Consider the following 8611-nt stretch of genomic DNA (forward strand, 5'->3'; position numbering starts at 1 on the left):
TTGAACTCTGCTTTTCTTAATGCTCTACTATATAAAATATTACCATACCTACAACAATTTCAGTGGAGATAGATAAAATCAGATATATGTCAGTACAGCAGGACCACAGACCCCAACACATTTCAGTAGCTTAAGGGTAATACACAGTAAAGTTGCTATGCATATTAACATCATGGCTATTATCTTTCAGGGCTCTCCCTGTTCTTATTGTAAGACCACTATGATTAAAATGGAAAAATATACAAACAGACCTTTGCAGCTCCATAAATATGAAAAAACAAAGGGTTGATTTCTATTTTGTCTTAAATTCTGCATTTGTTTCTTTGTAGCTTGTTTATCACAAAGACCATTGTGTAGACTATGTTTCCTGCATTCTTAATTTTGTGAACTCAAAAACTGCAAAACTCAAGTCAGGTAACATTCTATTGTGATGTAGAAGAGAGGCTCATGAACCCCACCCTGGGCTGAAGCTACTACCAGTTTATGGTTTTTCCCAGGGGTAGAAGAGTCAGTTTTCTGTATGATACGTCAGCCACTCTCTGGTAGATGGCCCCATATAAGTATATGGGCTTATAAGTATATGGGAAGCACAAACTGTTCCCAGAAAGTCATCTTTGCATATTGAAAAAGAAGTCACAAATTTGGAAGGGAATATAGAAGTGGGTGTGAATCTGAGCAGGCTTGGGGAAGGAGTTGGAATGGATGTTATATTTAGATAACATATTTAGATATGCATGTATAAAGTTTTCAAATAATTAAAAAATTGCTTTTGAAAAAATAAAGAATTTTTGTTTATCTGCTGCCAAAACAAACATGAACATATTTATTTATTTTTATTTATTATTTATTAATTACAATTTATTCATTTTGTATCCCAGCTGTAGCCCCCTTCCTTATCCTCTCCCATGCCCCTCCCCCAGTCCACTAATAGGGGCAGTCCTCCTCCCCTTCCATCTGACCCTAACCTATCAGGTCTCATCAGGACTTGCTACATTGTCTTCCTTTGTGGCCTGGCAAGGCTGCTCCCGCCACCTTCCTCAAGGGGAGGTGATCAAAGAGGCAGCCACTGAGTTCATGTCAGAGACAGCCCCTGTCTTCCTTACTAGGGAAACCACTTGGACAATGAGCTTTCATGGGCTACAACTGTGCAGGGGTTCTAGGTTATCTCCATGCATGGTCCTTGGTTGGAGTATCAGTCTCAGAAAAGACCCCTGTGTCCAGATTTTTTGGCTATGTTGCTCTCCTTGTGGAGCTCTCGTCCCCTCCAGGTCTTTTCATCTCCCTCTTCTTTCATAAGATTCCCTGCACTCTGCCCAAAGTTTAGCTATGAGTCTCAGTATCTGCTTTAATACCCTGCTGGGTAGTCTTTCAGAGGCCCTCTGTGGTAGGCTCTTGTCCTGTTCCCTGTTTTCTCCCTCTTCTGATGTCCATCCCTCACCCATGTTCATAGCAGCTTTATTAGTGATAGCCAGAATCTGGAAACAACCCAGATGTCCCTCAACTGAGGAATGGATACAGAAATTGTGGTATATTTACACAATGGAATATTACTCAGCAATTAAAAACAAGGAAATCATGAAATTTGCAGGCAAATGGTGAGAACATTCTGATCATCCTGAGTGAGGTATTCCAGAAGCAGAAAGACACACATGGTATATACTCACTTATAAGTAGATATTAGAAATATAAGATAAACATACTAAAATCTGTACACCAAAAGAAGCTAAGCAAGAAGGAACACCCTGAGTAAGAGGATCAATTCTCATTCAGAAAGGCAAACAGGATGAATATATCTTAAATATTCAATTGACAAAAAAATGGCATAAAATGCTAGTGTTTTTTATGTTTAAATGCTTCATTTTTTAAGCTAAAGTAACCCATTACCTTTGAAAGATGCAGATTATTAATACAAAATAAAAAAAGACATGCAATTAAATGTCAACTTCCAAAATTTTTAATTCTCAGAAATATAAAAATGTTGAAATCACAGTATTGTTTATCCAGTTGCATAGTTCTTAAAGTTTGAAAGTTCTCTCTATATCAGTATCTACATGAGTGACAAATTGTGGAATAAACATTAACAAAGAACACCAGAAACTGGCTAAGGCAAGAACCAATCAGGTAGGAGGGAAAATGGAAGAGACAGAAAATTGTGAGGAACAGAGGAAAAGAATTTGCATATGAGAAATCTGACACATAAAGATGTGTTTCTAGTGTGCTTCCTTATCTTATAGCATCTATTGAGAGACCTGGGGTTATTGGTGCACACGCTCTCCTATTGTCTGCTGTGCTCAACATCCTTAGAATAACAAATCTAAAAGATCCTACCCATAAAAATGAACATATGATAAATTCATTTCACCCCTAAGAGCCCTTTTGTGTTGAAGAGAAAGCCATGAAGTACTGAGATGCTGAGAAGGTCTGATACAGCTGTGGGATGCATGCTGGAAAACATGGTTTTAGCATCACAGGAACAGCAACTAAAGAAAGACAAAACGAGCTCCGTCCTGCTGGCAGTGATACAATACACCAGTGGGATACAACAGAACTTGGCGGATGGTAGCACAGGGCTATGTCCATGTCCTCCATAGTAACCAGGTTTAAAATATCTGTACCTTTCACTCTGTGAAAGTATCTACCCTTCTACGCTCCTAAAGCCATCTTTGCAAAACCTTTCTACGAATAGGAAAGAGCCTAAAAAGGGAGTCTAGGCTTTGAATTAAATGAGAACTTCAAAGTGACTGCAGGCATCACAATTTGCCTCTTTTATATCTATAAAATCTGCTTTTTGCATTTCTCTAGTGAGGTTATTTTTATCCTATATGAACAAGTGAAAATATTATCTTTGTGGTTGGGATATATTGTATGAGAGAAGACTCTATTTTTTATTATTTTTTAAATGTTACTTGTTTATATGTTTATAGAATGTCTCAGTGGGAAAGAAAGTTTGACAAATTAGCAAGAAGACCTAAGTACATAGCTGCAAAATCCAAGCTGTGCGTGGCCATGTGCACCTGTATAGCAATGGAGGGTGGACACAGAAGGACCACTGAGGCCTGTGGACCAGTCTAGCTCCAGATTCAGAAGGATTTGATGCAGAGTGACATAGCGGGGCAGCCAACGTCCTTATCTTGTCTTTATGTGTGCTGTACCTGTACACACACGGGCACATATAACACACACACACACACACACACACACACACACACACAGACATGTTACTTATTCTTTTTTGATTCTTATTGTAAGTGTGATGACATTACTAAATATCCAAACATTACTTCAAACAGAACATCACAGTAAAAGCCAATAAATACTAACAAGCATCAAGATCTGAGAAGAGTCAGAAGAAGAGGTGAGTGAGTGACCCCCCTCCCAGTTGAACTGCCCCACTTCCTAGATTTGGTTCCCAAAGATCCATTCCAATACCCCCAAACCTTGTCTCACCTCAACACCATCCCTCCCACAGCTGTGACCCCGGCCCTACCTCAGGTGGACTCCGCTGCCCAGATGCAGACCACATCTGTCAGAAGAACAGGTGAATGACCCACTGGCCAGCTGATATGACCCCACTCCCTAATTTTTTTTTTCCACTCCCTAATTTCAAACCCAAAAACCAGTTCCTTCTGGCCATGCCAGCCAGAAGAACAGGTGAGCAACCCACCTTCCAGATGAACTACCCTACTTCCTGGATTCGGTTCCCAAAGACCCATTTCACTGCCTCCTCTGTCCTTACCCACTGCTGTCCCCTCCTGGTACTCTGCCCCAAGCTACAACTCAGGTGGACTTCTGCTGCCCAGGAGCAGGCCATGCCAATGAGAAGAACAGGTGCGGGCCACGCCAGTCAGAAGAACTGCAGACCACAACAGTTTGAAGAATGGGTGCAGGCCAAGCAAGCCAGAAACCCAGATAGGGGAGCTCAGGCAGAGACACCCTGCTGGACTAGATATCATAACTGGTTGCCAGAATGACAGATAGGAAGCCCACCAGTCACCCTAGTACCTAAATCACACAAAGATTCAACAAAGAAAGAGAATTTCAGGCCAATTTTCATTATGAATTATGAACATATATGCAAAAATACTCAATAATGTACTCACAAACCAAATCCAAGAACACATTAAAAACATTATCTGCCATGATCAAGTAGGCTTCATCAAAGAGATGCAGGGATGGTTCAATATATGAAAATCCATCAATTTAATCTACCATATAAACAGAGAGAAATAGAAAAACATGATAATCTTACTAGATGCTGAAAAAGCCTTTGACAAAGTCCAAAACCCTTTCATGGCAAAAGTCTTGGAGAGATCAGATATACAAGGAACATATATGAACATAATAAAAGCAACATGCAGCAACCCAACAGCCAACATCAAATTAAATGGAGAGAAACTCAAAGCAATTCCACTAAAATCAGAGACAAAACAAGGCTGACCACACTCAGCATGTTCAACATAGTACTTGAAGTTCTAGCTAGAGCAATAAAACAACTAAAGGAAATCAAGGGAACACAAATTTGAAAGGAAGCTGTCAAAGTACACACACACACACACACACACACAAGTGACAGATCATGGTGACAAGGATGTAGAGCAAGGTGAACTATTGCTGTTGTGAGTGCGAACTTATACAGCCACTTTGGAAATCAATATGGCGATTACTCAGAACACTGGGAATCACTCTACCTCAAGACTCACCTATAACACTCCTGGGCATATACCCAAAGGATGCTCCATCCTACTACAAAAATACTTGCTTAACTATTTTCACAGCAGCTTTATTCATAATAGCCAAAACTGGTAACCTAGATGTCCCTTAACCAAAGAATGTGTAAAGAAAACGTGGTAAATTTACACAATGGAGTATTACTCAGCTGTTAAAAACAGTGTCATGAAATTTTCAGGCAAATGGATGGAACTAGAAAAATATCCTGCATGAGGTAACCCAAACCCAGAAAGACAAACATGGTATGTTTGTCTTATAAGTGGATATTAGCTGCAAAGTAAAAGACAATCATGCTATAATGCACAGACTCACAAAGGCTAAATAACAAGGAGGCCTCAAGGATCTTTCAGGGAAGGAGAAATAAAATAATACGTTTCTCTGGTGGACTGGTGCCACAGATGGGGTTGGAACCAGGAGGAATCAGGCGTGGGGGAGGGAGAAAATACTGGGTTAAAGTACTGCAACTGGGGACACTTCAGTAGTGAAGAGACTTAATGCACTGGAATCTACTAAACTAACCCTAGCAAAGACTAGTAATGGGGAACAAGGAGCCTAAACTGGCCATCTTCTGTAACCAGGAATGGAAGAAATTGGACCACCAGCCCAGCCACAAAACTTTTGACCTACACTTGTCCTGCCTACAGAGTGTTGTGGGACCGGAGCCTAGCAGAAACATCATCAGAAAGACCAGAGAGACTTCACCCAGCAACTAATGGAAGCAAATGAATAATCCCACAGCCTAACATTAGGCATAGCTCAGGGAGTGCTTCAGAGGAAGAAGAGAAGTCGAAGGAAAAAAGAAACCAGAAGGGTCAGGGACACACCATGAGAACACGGTCCACAGAATCAACTGACCGGCACACATGTGGTCTCACCAAGATCAGGGAGCCTGTAGGGGTATGACCTAGGTCCTCTGCATATATGTTCTGGCTGAGTAGCATGGTATTGTATAGTATTCCTAACAGTGGGAACAGAGGTTGTCTCTGACTCTTTCGCCTGCTTGTGGGACCCTTCTCTTCCTTCCGGGTTGCCTCATCCAACTGTGATATGACGGTATATGCCTGGTCTTATTGTAACTTGTTATGTGGTGTTTAGTTGATGTCTTGAGAGGTTTGCTCTTTTCTTGGGGGAGGAGAAGGGATGTGAATCTGGGTAGAGAAGGAAGGTAGAGCAGACAGACTAGGGGGAGGGAAGGGATGGGAAATTGCAGTCGTGGTGTAATACATGAGAGAATAAAAAAAGTAAAAGGTTTAAGAATAGGAGGACTTCCCCTATCAGTGGACTTAAGAAGGGGCATGAGGAAGAGATGAGGGAGGGAGGGTGGGATTGGGAGGGCACTAGAGAGGGGGCGACAGCTTGGATACAAAGTGGGTAGACTGTAATTAGTAAAAACAATAAATAAATTTTAAAAAAGAATAGACTTTTAGGAGATTTATCATTAAAAAAAATAATTTGGAGGCCAACGTTGATAAAACTTATGAAGTACAAAGAGTTCATGGTCTAAAACATAGCCAATGGATCACCCACAGTTGAGAGGTGGAATATTGAACATTCAGATGTAATAAACATGTCTATGAATCAATTTGAAGATTTTAACTTTGTTGGATGACAAGCTGAGAATCTTTACATAAAGTTCTGAGAATGAAGAGATAAGTGAAGATTAACAAATGTCATGTGATGATTTTGAAAACTTCATTATATTTTACTATTAAATTTTATGTCTACAAAGATTCCAAACCTCCAAGGAAAATTCATCTTTTATGAATAATGCTGTTTCTCACTTTTCTGTTGTCACAAAATATTCACTTGATTTTCAGAGCTTAAAATTCTCTTTCATGACCTGGAGGAAGACAGGAGCTCCACAAGGAGACCAACAGAACCAAAAAATCTGGGAACAGGGGTCTTTTCTGAGATGGATACTCCAACCGAAGACCATTCATGAAGATAACCTAGAACCCCTGCACAGATGTAACCCATGGCAGTTCAATCTCCAAGGGGGTACCCTAGTAATGGGAACAGGGACTGTCTCCGATATGAACTGATTGGCCTGCTCGCTGATCACCTCCCCCTGAGGGTGGAGCAGCCTTACCAGGCCACAGAGGAAAACAATGCAGCTAGTCCTGATGAGACCTGCTAGAGTAGGATCAGAGGAAGGAGATGAAGACTTCCCCTATCAGTGGACTTGGGGAGGGGCATGTGTGGAGAAGAAGGGAGGAGAGGTGGGGTTGGGAGGGGAGGAGGGAGGGAGCTACAGGCAGGATGCAAAGTGAATAAACTGTAATTAACAAAAATTTAAAAAATCTTATGTTAAAAAAAATTCTCTTTCATCATTACCGAACAAAGATCTCATAAGACATGATATCTGGGAGAGGAGGGAGGGAACTACAGGGAGGATACAAAGTAAATAAAGTGTAATTAATTAAAAAAATTAAAAAGACATGGTATCTGAAGGCTCCAAGATTATATTTAAAACTATTTTATTGTTATTTTTGTTTAGTCTACCAAAACAACTGGCTTTATAAACTTATAATAGAGTTTAGTAACAATGTAAATATATTTTACTCTCAAAAAAAAGGAATAATGAAAAGAAAGTGAAATGAGAAAAAAAAATTGTTTCATATTCCTGAAACAAATTAAATATATATATCATAGAAAATATGTAACTTACAGCAATTGCACTCCATGGAAGCAAATACTTGTAGTGAGAAGCTGTATAGTTCTTTCTTGTGTTCGTTTTGAATCGATGTTCACATCTCCTCCACTTTATGTCAGTTAGCGAAAGTTATGCCCCTCTGCCATGGGCGATACAGACAGGAAGCTTGCCGGTCCCCTCTCTGCAGTGCAGCTGAAGCGACTACAGATGCCAACAAATGAGGACAGAGCAGCTTGGCAGTCCAGCGGCTTCTGACCTCACTCATCTATAGCCGCAGCTTCCAAACCGCCACGGTTTCAAGGGACATTGACACAGCCGCCAAGTTCATTGGGACCAGGGCTGCTACAGTGGGGGTGGCAGGCTCTGGGGCTGGGATTGGGACTGTTTGGGGGAGCCTCATCACTGGCTATGCCAGGAGCCCTTCCTTGAAACAACCGCTCTTCTCCTACGCGATGCTGGGCTTTGCCCTCTCAGGGGCCATAGGGCTCTTTCGCCTAATGGTGGCCTTTCTCATCCTCTTTGCCATGTGAGGCAGCTGTCACCCACTTCCGCCTCCCTCAGCACTTTTGTGTCCTGTGAGCTTCTCGCCCTGAACTTCACCAGGAAGTCTCGGGGAAGTGCCTGGCTCTGGGTTTGATAGCGAAAACAAATAAATACTGTATTAATAAGAAAAAAAAAGGAATTAAGGAGCAGTATGTGCCTGTTCATAATTGTCCTGCAGCCCATTCTCCCGAAAAACATGGTCATCACAAATTTGCAAAATTGCCTTGATTATCCAAGAACTTGCTTCTTGAACATTTCATTAAGCCAGGTAAGCACTGGCACCAATTATTTAACAATAGTTTCCCTGTACTCTGCAGTGTTGGGGTGCCTGTGTTGGTGAGGGAGGGACAACTGTGTGTCCTGTTACACCCTAACCAGTCTCTAAATGAAAATCAGTACGCCTGAGAGAGACCATGACCTCAGTTTATTTCTGGGCTTGACAGTGCATGGTAGCCTAGCAGATGGACCTCCAGTGACTCATTATAGAGATGGCAATGCGTAATGATACCTTAACTGTGGATCAAAAATGTTAATAATTATTATTTTCTTGAAAATACTTTGTTTTTATAAATATGATTAATTTGAGAATGATGAATAATTTTTGAGAAATCATTTTCTAAATGACAGTGGAATTATCAATTATTTAGCTATTCAGCATACTATAAGATAGTTTTAAAATATCACAAT

At 40.8% G+C, this 8611-nt stretch overlaps 1 pseudogene; it reads left to right on the forward strand.

Moving 5' to 3' along the window:
* The first annotated feature begins 321 nt into the window (after nt 1-321).
* Nucleotides 322-7911, forward strand: LOC110566639 (ATP synthase F(0) complex subunit C2, mitochondrial-like; annotated as a pseudogene).
* Nucleotides 7912-8611: the final 700 nt, after the last annotated feature.

Source organism: Meriones unguiculatus, chromosome 14 (assembly GCF_030254825.1).
Source record: "Meriones unguiculatus strain TT.TT164.6M chromosome 14, Bangor_MerUng_6.1, whole genome shotgun sequence".
In the NCBI taxonomy this organism is placed as follows: domain Eukaryota; kingdom Metazoa; phylum Chordata; class Mammalia; order Rodentia; family Muridae; genus Meriones; species Meriones unguiculatus.